Source organism: Pelodiscus sinensis, chromosome 2 (assembly GCF_052426305.1).
Source record: "Pelodiscus sinensis isolate ZL-2025 chromosome 2, ASM5242630v1, whole genome shotgun sequence".
NCBI lineage: Eukaryota > Metazoa > Chordata > Testudines > Trionychidae > Pelodiscus > Pelodiscus sinensis.
The window spans coordinates 220194345-220213439 of record NC_143053.1 but is presented as its reverse complement, the minus strand read 5'-3'; the positions used below and the strand labels follow the sequence as shown (position 1 = coordinate 220213439).

The 19095-nt window shown below is 42.3% G+C and overlaps 1 long non-coding RNA gene across 1 annotated transcript; it reads right to left on the bottom strand.

The window, feature by feature from the left end:
* Window positions 1-3460: 3460 nt before the first annotated feature.
* On the bottom strand, window positions 3461-18713 carry LOC142826845 (uncharacterized). The gene is made up of 3 exons (XR_012901107.2): window positions 18597-18713; window positions 4856-4982; window positions 3461-4040 (listed from the first exon to the last, which is right to left on the bottom strand). It is a non-coding gene; the product is annotated as an uncharacterized LOC142826845 (long non-coding RNA).
* Window positions 18714-19095: the final 382 nt, after the last annotated feature.

Genomic DNA, 19095 nt, shown 5'->3' with positions numbered 1-19095 from the left:
GTGCTGCTATGGTTCCGTTGGTACACCCCACAAATTCTAGGTACACAAGCGCAGTCAGCAAAACTGAGGTTTATAGGATCTTTCAAAAAAGCACCCCATTTTTGAAAGAACTATGTCTAGACTGAGGTTTCAATTCTGAACTAGAGCTTTTTCGAAAGAGCACCATTTCGTGATTATGCAAATGAAGCGTGGGATATTTAAATCCCGGCTTCATTTGCACTTTCAAAGTGCTTCATTTACATCCCTCTGCCAACAGAGAGATGTAATCTAGACATACGGCTACGTCTAGACTGCAAGCCTCTTTCGAAAGAGGCTTTTTCGAAAGATACTTTTGAAAATGCCTCTTTCGAAAAAAAGTGTCTTAACTACAACCAGTACTGTTGAAAAAGCAAGCTGAATGCTCTCTTTCAAAAAAGGACAGTTTGCATTACATAGCGCCTTTTTCGAAAAAGCACTTTTGAAAAAAGGCATTATTCCTCGTAAAACGAGGTTTTCCACAGTCGAAAAACCTACTGCATTCTTTCGATTTACTTTCAAAAGAACGTGGCAGCAGTCTAGATGCAGGGTACGTTTTTTTGAAAAAAGACCACTTTTTTCTAAAAAACCCTGGAGTCTAGACACACGCATAGTGTGGAAGGATTTGCTGGTAGACCTAAAACTTTTTCTAGTGTAGACGAGGCCTAACAATCTCTTCAGCAGCAGAATGACCATGCATTTCTCTGATCTCAAAAGCATCTTACGCAAGTTTAAAATCCCTCTGATACAGTACTTTAGGAACAGATTTGCTATAAAAGCAACCTGAAAGACCAATGTTCCCAGCTTTTGAAGCATGCTATTCTAGTCCCAAAAACAGAACTTCAGAAAACTAGCCCTACTGAACTTAAACAGCATCTTCCAGGGTCTCCTTGTGATTCATCTACCCCATTCACAACTCTCTTTGTAAATAGGTGTTCTGTTTGGTGACAGTAAAGAAGGAGATGTAGACACAGAGGAGCTCACTGAAGCACATCTAGCTGCAGCAGAAGTCTTTATTATTCTGGTTCTGGCAGCAAACCTGAAAACAATAGGAAAATGAGACTTTACACTGCAGAGTGGAGACGTACTCAAGCATTTAAAGGGACAGGACCTCACAATAGGATTAGTGAGGTAAAACAAAACTTTGAATGGAGGCAGAGGAGGAAGGGAATCCAAGAAATTTGCCTAGTCCATAAATATCACACTGAAGGCTACTCCAAAAATAAAAAAAAAATCTAAAAATTGAAATTAGTTTTTAATTAGTAATATCCAAGAAAATTTTCTTCAGACTATCCCCAGTGGCAACGTATCTCATTTAAATAAACCACTAATTTCAGCAGAATGTCAGGGCATACCTAAAAACCAAAATACGTGCTCCCCATCTTGGCAAGAAATAAGTATTGATAAAACTCTGACTGAAATAGAATAAAACACATTCCCTTCTGCAAAGCTCAGTTAGTGGTAATGCAAGACATACACAAAAGGGAGTACGGTACTAAGATCTCACATTGATAACTAAAGTTATGGTTGAAGTATTTGGAACCTCACCCATTTCCCTTTCCAGTGTTTTTTCTCAGAGATTATACTTGCTAGATGCTCCCTCCCAGTGCTGACTGGGGCTGTTGTAGTATAGGGGCAGACAATTTAGATTGAGCCCCATTTCATACAAGACCACTGAGTCTCTGCATGGCATTACAGGTGTCTGCTACAAGATTATGCTTTGAAGAGTTCTAAAACATTTATTGCCTAAATATAAAATAGTTCAAAGTAGTAAGAATATGTAGTTATAGAAAATAAGTTGGAGTTTATTGTTTTACTGTTAAGCCAGGCCTTTAATATTACATAGCTGAAGAAGCAGAAAAGCTTAAACAGTGTGGCTTACTGCTAGGCAATTGAATCAAGTTGGCCAGACATTAAATTGTGTTTGCACCATTTTAGCTTCTGTTTCATACAAACCTCAAACTCCCTTTGTGTGCTGCAGTACAGATATTCCAGCTATCTGAACTCATAAAGAATCCTATGCCTTCAATGAACAGAATCTGTGTTGGAAGTATCACAGTAAGAGCAAGTCTGGATCATGCTTGGAATTCTAACTCACTATCACTTGGAATTCTAAGATACAATTAGTTAATAATTCTTTCCCTCTCATTAGTAGGAATCAAAACAAAATTGAGTTAAACATGAATAAAGTATCCTTAGTTCTGTTATGTGAAGTGACATCCTTTAGTCAGAAACAAGGGCTTGTCAGGAGCAATTTTATTTTAGGAAGCATTGGAGAGCCTGTTTGTAGATTAATGCCAATTCCTTTCCCTCAGAACCAAACCAAACACAAATGCACAAAGGCCAGGCAGAGTGACAGGTAACTTGTAAGCCAGCTGGATGGGGAGCATAAAAGGAAGTCCAGAAAATGTTTCTATGCTAAATTAAGGTATATTTTAAACAACATTTTTCTCCCTCATTTAGACATCCTCTTAAACCAAATTTTGCTGACTTTGAAAGAAAATAGCAAGGTTTACTATTTGTGTAAATACTTCATGGGGGTATTGATCACAGAAATCATAAAGTTTTAAGAAACATCTATATCGTATAGTGGCTAGAATGTTTTAATACCACCTGAGAAATCTGTAGGTCTCATTCTTCCTCCTTCCTGCTTCTCAGGCAAATTTCCCACCGATATCAAAGTGTAGGGAATTCTTCCTTCTTCATAATGTTGGCTTCACTGAGCCACACTATCTGGCCCCACAACCACAAAACTTTACTTTAAGCAGTACTTGACAACTAAAGGATGCACATCCTACTAAGTGTATCAATCATAAATGAATCCATATGGGAATCCCTCAGTACAGGTCTAGTGTATTCCCCCAAACAGATCCACAGGGAGCTCTGGACAAGAGACAAGTTAGTATGGCCTGCAGGCTTATTATAAGGCAAGTCTATAGTAGGGGTTTTCAATGTTTCTTAATTGAGAGAATAAAACCAGCCATTTTTTTTTCTTCTCGGATACCTTATCCTTTGTGCTGCTTCAGCCAAAGAACCCCAAAAGCCATCATACCTAAGGGCATGGATGTTAATTTAGTTAAAGTTTAATGTGACATATGTTGCTAAAGTAAATGTTTGGATTAAATGCACATGTGCGGTAATTTCATATTTTAACATACATAAGAATTTAAATGGTAGATTTTTACAGAAATCTCCATGACTTGTGCTTTCCCCAGTGCTTTGCACTCTAATGTACCAAAGTCACCACAGGCATTTACATTTAGAAGGTTTTCTTTACTTTCATCTGGGCTAGAAAATATTTTGTCATGGGAATCATTATGACCCCTTGAAAAGACTTACCTTATCCAGGGCTCATGACACCAAGATGGAGAACCACAGGGTTATATGTATAATATATTCTTATTAAGGAAGAGCTGTTACAAAAATGGTTAAATTGTCTTTTTAATTACATTGGGTGAACTGTTGAATTCATTTGTATTTTTAACAATATCCAGTTTTTAATATTTGAAAATATTTAACTAAATTGATTCAGTTTTATCTGCTCTTTTTACAAATGTATTTGTTTCTTTACAAATCTACACAAACTTTTGTAAGGCATAACACACAAGAACTCTGCTCAGTAAAAGAAAACTTTTATGGTTTCACATTTTCTCAAAGAAAGTGATATCATTGCAGTCCCATGTTTTATGACACAAATGGGACAATTTCAGAATGCATTTACGTAGCCATTACCCTCAAAAATGTCAAATTCTCCAGTTAAGCTTACTGACTAATAAATTATTGTCTTTCAAATCCAAAATGAACAGCATGGGAATTCCTCCTTATGTTACCTCTTGAAACAAATATTTCCTGCATTGTCTGTGGAGCATAAAAAATTAGAGTGGAGGAAAAACATGTGTGTTTTAGGTCACCGTAAGTGAAACATATCCTTATGTGGGTATCTCTGGGACACTAGCCTTGGGATACTTTTCTTCTCAGTTCCAGTTTCCAGTTCCAACTGGACATCATTGAGGGGCAGACACCATCTGGAAACAGAATTGAGACACATGAAGCTGATCCAGAATTTTTCTGGAACGTATGAGGTACGACTACACTAACCACTGTGTGCATGCGCATGCTCATGTTTGTGCCTTAACCAAAGTGGTTTCAACAGGTACTGGTGCCCTACTCAGCTCTGCACCAAACCTCCTAAGGAGCAGCTGCTCTGGACAGGGGTAGGGGAAAGGAGTTGTCAAGTCTCCCAGACCAGACGGACTAGTCACTGTTAATTGCATATGGTCCGGGTGAGTTGGCAACCTGGAGCAGGGCCAGGAGGGAGATGTGGACCAGAGAACTCTGGAGTAGCAGAAGACGGCCATGCAGCCAGTCAGAGAGAAGCAGCACTTTTAAGGGGAAAGTGTCACTTCTCTCTAGCCTCCCACTGTGTGGCTGCCCCCGGGTTGGTCCTCCAGCCCTCAAGGATTGCTCACAGCCACCTGGTGAGTGGAAGCTGGGTGCTGACCCAGCAGATAAAGGATGGGCCGGGGGTGGGCCGGGAGGGTTGTCAGATCAGCACTGAGCCGGGGGTGGGCAGCTGGGGCTGGGCGTGGAAGAAGACCAGACTGGTGCTGAGCCCTGCGGGGAAGGTGGACGAGGATGTAGGTGATGGTGGCTGGAGTCCATAGGCAGCAGGTGGTACCCCAAGTTTCGTGGTGCCCTACATGGTGTTTTGCCTATCAATAGGGACAGCCCTGGCCATAACTCCCCATTCTCCACACCTAAATTCCAGAAGCATGTGTATGAAAAACGGAGGAGAGGATCAGTAAGCTGGCATGCCTATGGGATTTCAGTAAGTACTCACCTTAGGCTGAGCATGGCCTGGTACTGTGCCAGTTTGTAGCATAGACAGGACAAAGAGTATGTACCAGGTCTTGAGTTTCAAGAGTCCTCCATGTCCATTTCTACAGTTAAATGGAATTCTTTTCTTTCTGTAAAAGTAATAATGGTATTTACCACATTGGCATCAAGACAGGTGCATGGGTGGTTCCAATGAAATGTCTGTCTACCAAACATGCACTCCACTGCCATTCTGCAACTACTGACCTTGTACCTGAATTCCCTTGTTCAGGGTTATTGCCATCAGAGGATAGGTTCAGGAGACAAATCAGGAGAAGGTATGCAGGGTCCCCTAAAATTAGTGTTGGTACAGACACACTGTATAAAGCAATGTAGTTTCTCAGGAATAAATTTCCTTCTTCCCCTTTCAGGTACAATTCCGATCTCCAATTTTAGAACCTGCAGGACTAGACCATGGGTGTCTCTGCATCACCACAGGAGGTTTAGCTTGGGCTCCCACAGAAGATCCAGTGAGACTTGGCAGGAAGCACAGCCCAGCAAGACCTGAGTGGTGGTCCCTCCCTGCCCACTGAGGCTACGGCTACACTGCCATTTTTTTTCTCTCATTTGCATATCTTCTTCCGATTCTTTTTGTGTTAGAGGTTTTTGTAATAAAAAGCCCTGTGTAGACAGGGCCATATGTAGGAAAAACCCCTTTTTTGCAAGATTCCTTATTCCTCAAAAATCGAGGTTTACAATATCTTGAGAAAAAGGGGTTTTTTTTCCCAACAAATGGCCCTGTCTACACAGGGCTTTTTATTGCAAAAACCTCTTCCGCAAAAAAAATCGGAAGAAGATATGCAAATTAGCACACCATTTGCATATCCTCTTCCACAAAAACATGGCAGTGTAACCGTAGCATGAGTGACCAGTACCAGTACTCAAATTCAGAAGCCTTAAAGGAGCACTATCTGAGCAACCACACAGACTACCCGCCTGTCTCTGCTCTAGACCCTGCTTGCCATAGATCCTAGACTCTGACATCAATCTCTGGTTTGTCCTTGACTGCAGTATTTGACTGCTATCTGTAAATTGCTGCCTGATCCAGATCTCATGGTAACCTGACCCTATCTGCCTGCCAGTTCACCTTCAGACCTTGCAGTAACCTGACCCAGCCAGCCTCCTGATGCCTAATTCTAGGTCTGCCCACTGGCCCATCTCTGACTGGCCTCCTGATATCTTGCTCAGACTGACTCCCATTTGGAGCACTAGATGTGACCATGCACACCTGGGTCATGACAAGCACTCTTGTGTGAATACCCTTTCCATGTTTTATGTTTGTATTCATAAATCTGCATCTGTGGTCCATTAAGCCTTTCTGATGGCCTACACAAGTAACACCATTTTGGTTTACATACCCTTGTGGTGAGCAAAGTATTGAGCTATGGGTGCTATTTATGGTCCCCGCAGTTTGGAAACCCCATCCTTTCAAATCTCCTATTATTTCTAGAAAATATGACATGGAAACCATCCATGAGTAGATCACAGTGCAATTGCCTCACAAACCTGCACAACCACAACCCTGACAGTGGGCTTTCTAACCCTAAAGTGGGTTGCAAAAAACCAATAGTTGTCTAGTGTTGCCAAATTCTACAGAGCAATAGCAACTCACACCTGATACAATGTGGCTTCCCTGAATTAAGTGTTCTGGAATTAGAGGGTGTGGTGCTAGCTCCACACACAGCTCCATGAAGATCTATTTCCTCATTTGGAAGTTCTCAAGCTACTGCTATTCATCCCAGATTTCCAAAATTATGTGATCCCATCACACTATGCTGGTTTTCCTGCACCAGAAGTGACATTCCAACCCAGGGCATACCATAGCACTACTGGCATTCATCATATCTATACCATGTGAGCTAAAGGAATTGTCATTTAGCTACAAGATTCACCTTCTTTCACGTCAGAAAGTCCTGCCCAAATTCCATCCAGTATCTCACTTCTCACCTACTCCACTGCATAACCATTTGTCCTGCAATAATGAACAGGAGCAGAACTCCTTAATCACCCCATTGTGCAATGTCTTCTGGTTTGTTTTTTTTTTTTTTTTTTTTTTTGGTTTTTTTTGGCAGGGAATAACAGGGAGGGGGCAACATGATCAGGAATTGCCATCAGCAAATGTGTGAAAACAGGAGATAGTCCCAACACCACACAGCAAAGCAGATCTGTGATGGGCCGTCTGCCCTTACTGGCCTTAAGAGGGTTAAAACCAGACTACAGAGGCTGGTTGTGAGGCAGCTAAAGTACCCCACTGGAATGGCTGCAAGGGAAATAGCCAATTAGGGTGTGGCAGCTGTGGACTATTAGAGCAATGGCTGGACCAGCCAATTAGGGCCAGTTGGCCCATATAAAAGGAAGTTGCAGACCAGAGAGAAAGCATCTACAGCAGGAAGCCCTAGCGAGAAAACTGGTTTCCTGAAAGACTATGACAAGACCAGCCTGTGGAGAAGTACAGATGCTAGTGGGAGCTCCTGTAGGCTGCCAGGACTTATAAGCTTGAAGCCCTAGGAAGAGGGCAAAGGAGTGAAAGCTAGAGACAGGAGCAGAAAGAACTGAGTCTGTGTGGCAGTGGCCCAGGTAATAGACAGTGAGCTGAAAAGAAGAGGCAACAGAAAGTTGCTGTTTCAAGGACCCCTGGCCTCAGGCCCTGGGTAGTGTTTGGACCTGCCCCACCTCCAGCCTCTGAAGGTCTGCCAAGCCTCTGTGAGGAGTGTTTGGGATCTTGTCGGAGTTCCCCAAAAGGGGAGGAAACTGGATGGTGGCACAGATTGAGGGTTGTGTGCAACAGGTGCCAAGAAAGGGAGCTGTAATGGGTCTTCAGGAGGAAGTGAGGATGCCACCCTACCCAAGGGCAAACCCACTGGGACTGAGCTACTTCTCAAAACGCCCATCAGGAGTTGCCAGAGTGGTGAATGACCCCATGACATGCTCCTAGAGTGTCCGTGATACACAGAATTCTGAGGTACCACATCTGAAATGCTAGTGCTAATGTCGCATAGCAGCAACAGCATGCACATGAGTGTACTCAGCTTTATATGCACGTGCAGTGCAGTATCATATGGACATTTGGCACAGCTACAGGCAGCATGCATTATCATGTATGCAGATCAGTACTCAAGTATGTATGCCAATGTAGACATCTCCAGTATAATAGACCATAGCCGTACATATGGAAAGAGAGTATTATAATAACCACAGTGCGGATGGGAGATGAATTGCAACAAAAATACATGAAGACAACAGTAATACAGAACAGCCAACATATTAGTGCATAGAGAAAAATATTGTCTAATGAATATCCCAATACAGGTTGCACCTCGAAAACCTGGGATTCTCTGGTCTGGCAACATCAGTGGTCCAGCATGACCACAGATGTTTCAGGACCAGAGATTCCCAGTGTGCTGCAGAGGGGTGGGGGCCCAGGAGCTGGCACGCAGCTCAATTGGGCTGGAAGCATGGGGCGGAAGACAACATACAGCTCATCTGGGCTGCGGGGGGAAGGAGGAGCATGGGAGCCAAAAAGGGGGCATCATAAAGGGGAGCACCTGGCAGCAGGGGCCTCAGATGACCTTCCCTGGTCTGGAAAGATCCATCAGCTGGGACCAGTCAGGTCCCCAGGGTGCCCAACCAGGGAGGTCCAACCTGTACAGTTATCTTCCTCTAACACTAATTTCTTAACAATGAGCATTCTTAACAATGGTATCTTGGAGACTAATAAAATATATAGTATCATGAGCTTTCGTGAGTAAGACTCACTTCCTCACATAAGCTCATGCAATTATAATTTTTGTTAGTCTCTAAGGTGCCACTGGACTGCTCATTGTTTTTAAAGTTACAAACTAACATGTCTACCCCTCTGACACTAATTTCTTAGCATCACAAGATGAAATTAGGGCACAGTAGAAAATTCTTGCTCTCAGATTCCTGTACCTATTCTCAAATAAATTACCAGTTTGTCTATGCTCTTTCTGGATATCTCACTGATATCCAGGTTTCATGTCTGGGCCCAGTTGGCTTTGTTTGTGTTTGACTGTTTTGGCTTTGTTTGTATATATGCACACAGTCGCAAATGAGTGTGATTAATATCTCTCTCAATGCCCGCTGTTCTCCTACACATGCAGCCAAATGGGTAGCACAGTTAAACTTTTTGCTTAGCTCTCAGAAGCCACATAACCTATCCCATATATAATCAGAGATGGAAACATATTTTAAAAAAAAGCTAAATGGAGGAAGGAGTAACAGAGATAAGTTGGTATCCTAGAATATATCCATACTGGAAAATTGTTATTTCTAAATCCAAACACCTGGTATGAAGAAGGCGTAAGCTGCTTTGTGAACAGAACACTACAGAAGGCCTGAAAATAGTACAAGTACATGATGACATTGTGGAAAAAATGTTCCAGCTATAGTGGATTTCCATTCTTTGTATCATGCACAACTGGACTCTGAAAAAAGCTTTAGGTGTACTTTAGGGCAGCCAATTGTCATAAAAACAAAAGTGATTCAATACATTTTCTCTGAGACTGCTCTAAAACCCAACCCTTATGAGAAGAGGCAACTGTTGGAACTTCCTTAATTTCACACGAGGATCCAGGTTCTTTCCATAGGAAAGTTTGTGAATGGGGGCAGAAGATGTGGCACAACCTCCACTTCAACAGGGACTATGCACTGGCAGGTACAGACTGTGGCAAGATCGGCTGGGGACAGAGCTGAGTAGGATGGATGGGCAATTGGCTAGCTCAGCATTCTTCATGAGCAGGGCTCCTCTAGTGTTGAGATTTAAACATGTTTGCTACATTAAAATACCTACTCTGCTCCTTGTTTCCTGCCCCCCTCCTTTTTTTCTTCCACCTTCTCCCCTATTTATTTTGGGTCCACACATCCTAAACTCAAAACTCCGGTTATCTGAAGAAGTGGGTTTTACCCACGAAAGCTCATATCCCATCTACATGTTTTGTTAGTCTATAAAGTCCTACCAGACCAGTTTTTGTTTTTTAAGTTTATCCTAAAATAACAGAAAGCGTGGACATCTTGTTGTAACACCATCCTTATATCTGCCCTGCATGCCCCAACCATTTTTCATGGGTTAAACAAGTCACAGACTCCTACTATCCCAGAGAAAACTCTACACAGAGGCCTGTAAACAGCTAACATACCTGCAAACTGTGGAGCAGATCTGTCCTTGCTATACAAACCAGAGATCACGATGTTTCATATATTAGCTTCACCGTATGGGCCACAAAAAACCATTTTATAGTCTATTAACCTCTCTATTAATTGGAAAGCCAACTCCACCCTATTTTGTTGCCCCATGTTGGTCAGAGGCCATCGTACCCCAAATACAGGCCCCCAAACAGCAACACTGTCTATATATTAGGCACAGACTTGTCATAGAAACCTCTGCAAAGTTCCCTCTGCACTTGTTATAGGCTGACAGTGGTGTACATTTCACGCATACCCATGCATGAATCAGGACTTGTAATATGGATGGAAGAACAGCCTTTCAAGGGCTGCTGCTCCTTCTCTCAGATGGAATGGGGATGGGGAGGTAAAGTCTTAGTTTCACTCCCACCTTCAACATACCAAACAGTGCAGCTGAATCAGGGAAGAGGTGGAAATAAGCTGGAAAGTAACCAAGCTATCATCGATTCTGTGATTTGTCATCTGCATTTGTTTCTAAACTCCCCACTCTCTGATTTACTCCCTTTTTGACAGTGACATTTCACTTTGTAAACTGAAAACAGCAAAAGTAAAATGGTTTGTTATATTTTAGTTCTCACAATGTAGAAAAAAGGGAAGAACAAATAAAGTTTCCTGCTGCTGCTCTAGAATAGCCAAAAGAAATAGACAATTTTGTAGTCTGTAATTTGATATGAAGCATTTCTGAGTTAATTTGTGTCCTAGGTTTTTAATATACCAGAAATATCCAAGATGATCATTCACCATCAGTAAAAATAGAGACAGAAACCAAATTCTGATTATATCTTGCCTCATTTAATTGAATCCTCTGAAAGTACACCACCACCATCTACTGATCAGTTGACTGAACTGCTATTAGAGGTCACAAGCCAAGAAGGTGCTTAAGTAGTGCTTGGCACCAATGAAATCGCTCCCAGCCTTAAAGTTATAAAAATGTTTAAGTACCAGATTTAGTTACATGTTTAATTTGTTTTAAAAGGATGATTCAGGGTAATTATAGAGGATAGCAAAACTTAGGCTCATTAACAATTATCTTTCCTACTATTACATTTTTATTATGATGAAACTGGAAAACTTCATTATTTAGGTTCAACGGATGAAGCTGAGCTATCCTGGGATATGAATATATAAAGGTTATTTAAATAATATTTTGCATATGTTACATGATCTTCAAAATTTATGATAATAGCTTCTTTAAGAAGGAAACCCTGGTTAACATTACATATAGAAGATTTCAAAATAGGTATTAGCTAACAAGAACCAGGTCCCAAATTTTTGTATATAAAAAAATTTTTAAAAGTGTAACTATTGGTGGTAGGATGTACTGACCTAGACTGGGTTGGAAGTGTTAATGACTGCCTGGGGCCTCAGTCAGCTTTGTCCTGCTACACCTGCAGTAGGTGTCAAGCAGGGAGGGGGAGGAGTTAGAAGAGCTGAATTTGTCTCAGGTGTGGGCTGTACAGAAAGGAAAATAGTTTGCTAGCTTTCTGTGAAAGAAGGCTGGGTGGAGCCAGGAAGCTGTGTTGAGAACTACTGACAGACAGATAGAGCTTCTGTGAAGGAAGATAGGCATGCGCCAGGAGCCCATGGCAGTTGAGAAGGAAAGCTGGAGGAAGTAAATCTGGCCTGCACCCATCATGGTGGGGTCTGCAGAGAGAAGAAAGGCTTTTGTTGTGTCAGGGACTTTCCTGCTAACTGTCCTGTAACAGAACCAGCCAAGTGACCAAAAGTGCTGAAAAGTTTTGTGGCAATAGTGAATGTGGGAAGAAGGCTTGATGGTAGTAGTGATGATAATGCTGTCAGCCTGAGAAGCAGTTGTGGCAATGACTCAAGACACAGAAAAGTAGTAAGTGGTCCAGTGATGCAGTAAGGGATCTGTGTAGTTGGGTGTTGGCTGCTTATTAAGGGTCCCTGCAGCAGAACTCTGTTGAGAGGGAAGACCTGAGCTTCCCAATCTACTCATTGAGGAAAGAACTGTGGAAACCCCCTAACTGACAAGGCATTTTGAAATCCCTTGAGAATAGGGGTAAGGATGAGTGAGTTTGGATATGGACCTTGCATTGGGCCATGAGTCAACAAACTGTTATTTGTTGTACTGGCTTACTCCAGAAAGGGAGGGAGAATAAGTAGGGTTGAAAGGATGTGATTTTAATCAGTGACCTGTTGGTAAGTCTCAATTTGAGCTGACACACTGAAATTGGTTTCTAAAAAAAATCAGTTGGTCACAGTTGGGGGATCAGGTGCAGCCAGCGCTGAGGAACTACATGGAGCCCTCTGCAGCTGTGCTGCTGTGAGAGGAAGGGAGCACTCGGGTCCATGACTGCAGCGCTGCAGAGGGCTGTCTCAAGGTTGGTGACATCCCTTGCTGACTGACTCTGTCCCAGGAATGAATCAGAAGCTGCATGACTTCCACTGTGACTAACAGCTTGTCTCCCTTAGTGTCCTGGCTGGGGATCTTTTCTCTGCCAAGAAGACTGCAGACTCCCCCGCACCTTGTGCCCTGTGTCTTGGGCATCTTAGCAGCACAAGGACTCCCCGCAGCTCCCCACGATCATAAAAACATAAAAATAGTTAATTTTTATTTTAAAGGTATTTTTCCTCCAATTTTTTTTCTTCTGCCAGGCTCAGCTCAGTGTGACCGCTGTTCAGCTGGGTAGCAGGGAGAAGCAAGGCCAGCGTAGCTGTCCACAGGTACTGCCAAAGGAAGAAGGTTTGTAATTGCATTCCCATCACAAGGAGATGTGTTTGCTGGTGAGTCACTTAATTAACTTAATCATTTAAGTGTATAAAACAAAAGTTTATGGAATTTAGTTCTGTATTCCTGTATGTGGGTAGGTGTTAGGCACTGAGTTGGCAATTAGTGCTATTTACATTTATTGAACTTAACATTACTAGTAAATCCTTTCAGAGAAAAGCCATTTTCATAAGGGGTTAAGTGTATGCATTATGTAGTGTTATTTATTGAAATGGATTAATTGGACCTGTAATCTTTATGGTAGATTTGTTCAGGGGGTTTTATTTTTTAAGTGCATGTGAAATATTTAGATCTGCTATTTTGGCTTTGGTTGAGAATTAACTCATCTACCGTTGCATTCATGGGAAATCAAAAGGAATAATACTGATGCTAAAAGCTTCACACAGCTCTGTTAACTCTTCCTATGTCATAGAACACTTTGGGGTGGTATTATGCTCTCAGCTGGGCTACATCTAGGCTGCAGCGCTTTTCCGAGATATCGGAGGCATCCTGGAAAAGCAATGCTGCGTCCAAGGAACATGTCTGCTTTTACAAAAATGTTTTTGAACAAGCGTGCATGCTCTTTCACCATCTTTCTCCTGTAAACCTCCTGTGTAGATGCACCAAATTTCGGAAAAGCCTCTTTCAAAAGAACATCGGGAAAATATACGCGTACACAAACTGCGTCTCTTTTTCTGATTTAACTCTTTAGTCTAGATGTAGCCTTGTACTGGAGCAACTGAGGATAATTCCAGTGAAGTGATGCTGGTTTAAAACTGGTACTGGAGGGATTAAAATCAAGAAGGCTGGGTATGATTGTGTTACACTGAATTTTACACAGACTTTGTACTAATGTAAATGACAATCTAAAGAGCGATACAACAGGGCATCATGCCTGCAGACATACCCTCCTAATCAAGTCTCCCCAGCCTCATTTTCATGCTGCCCTGTATGCCTATCTGTAATAACCTCCCTGATCCCTGGATCTTTTGTCTGTATACCAGTATGTATTTTAAAATATGCTAAGCTAGGGTATGTCTACACTACCCTCCTAGTTCGAACTAGGAGGGTAATGTATGCATACCGCACTTGCTAATGAAGCCCGGGATTTGAATTTCCCGGGCTTCATTAGCATAAGCGGGGAGCCGCCATTTTTAAATCCCCGCTGCTTCGAACCCCGTGCAGCGCGGCTACACGGGGCTCGAACTAGGTAGTTCGGACTAGGGTGCCTATTCCGAACTACCGGTACACCTCGTTTCACGAGGAGTAACGGTAGTTCGGAATAGGCACCTAGTCCGAACTACCTAGTTCGAGCCCCGTGTAGCCGCGCTGCACGGGGTTCGAAGCAGCGGGGATTTAAAAATGGCGGCTCCCCGCTTATGCTAATGAAGCCCGGGAAATTCAAATCCCGGGCTTCATTAGCAAGTGCGGTATGCATACATTACCCCGCTAGTTCGAACTAGCGGGGTAGTGTAGACATACCCCTAGATATCAAACCTCAATGACTACAGGCTAGATGTCAAACCTCAACAATACTTGGAGTCAAATTCTCCACTAGTGTAAACTGACAATTCCATTAACACTAATGGAACTATACCGTCTTACACCAGCAGATGATTTTGACCACACCCTATTTACATGATTTTGTTTATCCATTCCTCTCTTTCCCTACTGTGCCTGTGCATTGTGCCTAACTTAGATTGTGAGGGACAGCAATTTAGTAGTCTTTTATTTGCCTTTTGAGTACCATATACCCCTCTGGCACTGCAGACAAATACATAGTAATTTACTACTTTTATAAAAAAAAACAGATAACGGATCAGATGGGTTGCCTTGTCTTTGAATACAACCAAGAGAATTTACAAGTGTTTGCCACAGGAGGGCTCTCCTATAGTGTCCTAAATTCAACAAGGCAATCAAACTCACTACATACCACAGTTAAAACCAAACTTTATCCCTACCTAGTTTGCACAAAAAACATATGTAATATTTCTTGAAAAAACTGCATAACAATATCCATACCAGATCAGACCATTGGTCCATTTATCCCACTGTCTTCTGACCATAGACAGGCCAGATGCTTGAATAAAATGAACAGAACATGGCAATCCTTCCCCTATTGTCTGGTCCCAGCTTGGAGGCTGAGATGCCTGGAGCATGGGATTGTATTCTTGACTACTAGACATCGAAGCCATGAGCCCACTGGCACCATTCCACCATGAGTCCAGTTATACCTTTGGCCTTGATAACATCCCCTGGCAATGAGTTCCATAGGCTAACTGTTTGTGTGAAGTACTTCCTTTCATTTGTTTTAAGGCTGCTGTCTATTAGTTTCAGCTTATGAACCCTGATTCTTGTGTTTAGGTGAAGGAGTAAATAACTCTTCCCTATTCACTTTGTCCACGCCATTAATAATTGTAGCGACCTGTCATGCCACCCTCAGTTCTTTTTTCCTAAGCTAAATAATTCCACTCTTTTACATCTCTCATATAGAATTTGTTTCATACCACTTTAAGTTTACATTCTCTGTACTTTTTCCAGTTCCTAGTGCATCCTTTCTGAGCTGGAGCAAGAAAAACTGCATAGTATACACTGAGGGTTTACATATTGGCATTATATGTTCTGTTTAATTATCAATCTTTTCCCATTCTGTAAGTTTCTTTTGACTGCTGCTGCACACTCAGGGTATGTCTAGATTACATGCCTCTGCCGACGGAGGCATGTAAATTAGACATACCGACATAGTCAATGAAGCGAGGATTTAAATATCCCTCGCTTCATTAGAATAAAAATGGCTGCCGCGCTGTGCCGGCTCAGCTGTTTGTCAGCACAAGGCAGCAGTCAAGACGGGGACTGGTCGGCAAGGAAAGCCTTTGCTGACCGATCCCTTATGCCTCGTGCAACGAGGTTTACAGGATCGGTTGGCAAAGGCTTTCCTTGCCGACCAATCCCCGTCTTGACTGCTGCCTTGTGCCGACAAACAGCTGAGCCGGCACAACGCGGGGGCCATTTTTATTCTAATGAAGCAACGGATATTTAAATCCCCGCTTTATTGACTATGTCGGTATGTCTAATTTACATGCTTCCGTCAGCAGAGGCATATATTCTAGACATACCCTCAGTGTATGTTTTCAGACAACTATCCACAATGAGTCCAAGATCTTAGGTTGTAACAGCTAATTTAGACCCCATTATTTTGTATTTAATTTTCATCTACTATTTTCTTTCCAGTTAACTCAGTTTGGTGAGTTACCTTTTTATCTCTTCACAGTCTGACTTGAACTATCTTGAGCAATTTTGTATCTTCTGTAAATTCTGCCACCCACATTTTGTTCACCCACTTAGATCATTTATGAATATGTTGATTAGCACAGATTTCAAACAGAACCTTGGGGAGTACCACTATTTACTTCTCTTTATTGTTTAAAATAGGAAACAAAAGAGTAATCCATCTTTTAACCAGTTGCCAATGCATGAGAGGATCTTCCCTCTAACCTCATGATCACTTAAGTTGCATATAAAAATTTTGCAAGGGACCTTGTTAAAGGCTTTCTGAACATCCAAGTACATTATATGGGCTGTATCACCCTTGCTCTTGTGTTTGCTGACAATCTCAAAGAATTCTAATAGTTTAGTGAGGCATGATTTCACTTTACAAAAGTTGTTGACTCTCTTCCCTGGATGCAGTGTTCTTCTCTGTCTGTTAAATCTGTTCTTTTACTATTGTTTTAATCAATTTGCCTGGTCCTAAAGTTAGGCAATCCTGGCAATAACAAGCAGATGAGCCATAGGAACCTCTCTTTAAAAATAGGCGCTGCAAGGTTAATGTAAGTGATAGGTTACATATCACAGTTAATAGTTCTGCAATTTCATATTTGAGTTCCTTCTGAACTCAGCAGGAGTGGGGAAGGCTGGAGCGGGACTACCATCTGGTCCTGGTGACTTATTGATGATCGATTTATCAACTTGTTCCAAAACTTCCTCTATAACACCTCAGTCTGAGTCAGATCCTCAGATTTGTCACCTAAAAAGAATGGATCATATGTGGACATCGCCCTCATATCCTCTACAGTGAAGACAATTCAGAGAATTCAGTTAGCTTCTTCACAACTTTGTCTTCCCTGAGTGCTCTTTCAGTGCCTCAGTTGTCCAGTGGCCCCACCCACTAACTGGCAGACAGCCTGCTTTTGATGTACTTGCAAAAATGAAGGGTTTTGTTTGTTTTTGTTTTGTGGGTTTGTTTTTTACTTCATTGATTGCGGGCCTCACAGACAGGTGCAATAGGGAAAACCTCCCCCCGTCCACCAATTGAAAAGGGCCCAGGACTCTCGGCCATTGCTGCCCTTTAAATCACCTCAAGAGCCCCACGCAATGAATTCCGGGAGGCGTTGATGGCTGCTGGGGGGAGGCGCAGCATGCTAAGTGCTGCTGAGTGGAGACCAGCCCCTTCTGCCTGCCTCTTCCAGCAGCGCAGAGCTGTCCCCCCATCACTTTTCCCAGTAAGCCTGCCCCCTGTCCCAGTTGCTTGTCAAATGCTTTCTTGGCCTGCCTTATACTTGACATGGTAGAGTTTCTGCTACTTACTATTTTTCTCATGAAGCTATGACTTCCAGTTTTTAATCGATGCCTTTTTGTCTCCGTCTCTCTTTATTTTGGTGTTTTAGCAATGGTCATATTTTTGTCCCCTTTCTGTTTTAAGTTTTCTTGAACAAAGCATTTTTATAGATTATTTTTTCTTAAGGCCAGAAGATTCATCTGACCCCACGTATAACACAGGACATGTAACTTCACCCAGTTACCCCTATTATGTTTAAATAATTTCTTGAAGTGCAGTCTGGTAGCTGGCTCATTCTTTACACAAAGCAAGTTTTCTGAAGCATGCCATCAATGAATAATTGCATTCAATTAACTCTCTCATATTTCAGGTTCCTTTGGTAACATTTCTCTTTATTCATTTTGTAGGCAACACTCTTCCTGGGGGTTTGGGTTTTTTGTTTCCCTCCCTCTCACCCACCACAGAAGTCCTAAAAAATTAAGCTACAACTCCTCACACTCTGGAAATCAGATAATGTCTCAATCTGGTCAGAGAAAAAAAAATGATGCACACAAATTTAGTGCACACTATGAAAATGTAGCTCTAGTTCAGTGGTGGCCAACCTGTGGCCCAAAGGGCACAGAAAGGTCTGTGTGAGGACCACAAGACATTTTGATTACTGTTGCCCATTACCAGAGCTGCCAGACTATGCTAGTTTCCATCCACTGGTTTTTCCTACCCGTATTACTAAAATGACATGCACGTAAAACAGGAGCATGTGAAGTGAGGTTTGTGCTGAATGCACACAACAATGACTTACAGACATGTGCTCCCTCTGCATCCAATCAAAGCACTGCTAAGTTTGTCAGCACACCCTGCAAATTCTAGGTGTGCAAGTGCAATTAGCAAAATGATCCTATCTTGGTTAGGACAATCTTGCATCCCACTGAAGTGAAGGAGGGCCATTTATGTGGCCCACTCACTAGCCTAGCTTCCCCAGTGCTGCTGTAGTTCCTTTGGGAGCTGTCTGAGTCAGTATCATATTGACATAAATTCCCTTATGAATTAAGTTCTTATTGGAACCTCAATCTCCCCAGAGGAGTCTGAGCAAGTTGCTGTGATCCATAAATGCCCCTGTCTGGTCATGCTCCTCTCACAGTAGACAGTGTTGTCATTATATACACAAAATACATTCAAAAAAGCAATTAAGTTAATCATGCTCAATTTGCTGCGACATACCTTATTGCCTTTTGTAAAATGTATTGCAGGAGATTCATTTTATTTGTCAGGCAGGCATGGTGAAACTCATACAGTGTATGCTTGGAAAACATGACCATATCTATTTCAGAAGTTGCACCCTAGTTGCACTATAATCAGTGTGACGATGGCAGTGTTTTTGGCAAGGATTATGTACTGGGATCAAGTCGGATACAAGCCTGGATTATGGTGCCTTCATACAGCTGCAGCTGCGTAAAGGGGCATTAAAGGAACAGAGCAGCCCTTGAAGCAATTTCTGCAGTGCAGGTCAGAGTAGAGCTCATATATACAGTGGCTGTAGTTGAAAATGCTTAGGGTGACCGCTGCTGGGTGTAGTCTAAGGTGATAAAGGTATGTCTACTCTGCAATTTAATTGTAAAAGAAAAAACTGTGGCATTCATCTGATGTGGGCTCCTGGAGCTCTACGTTGCAGTGTAGACATTCAGTAATAGGCTGGAGCCCAAGCTCTGAGACCCTCCCT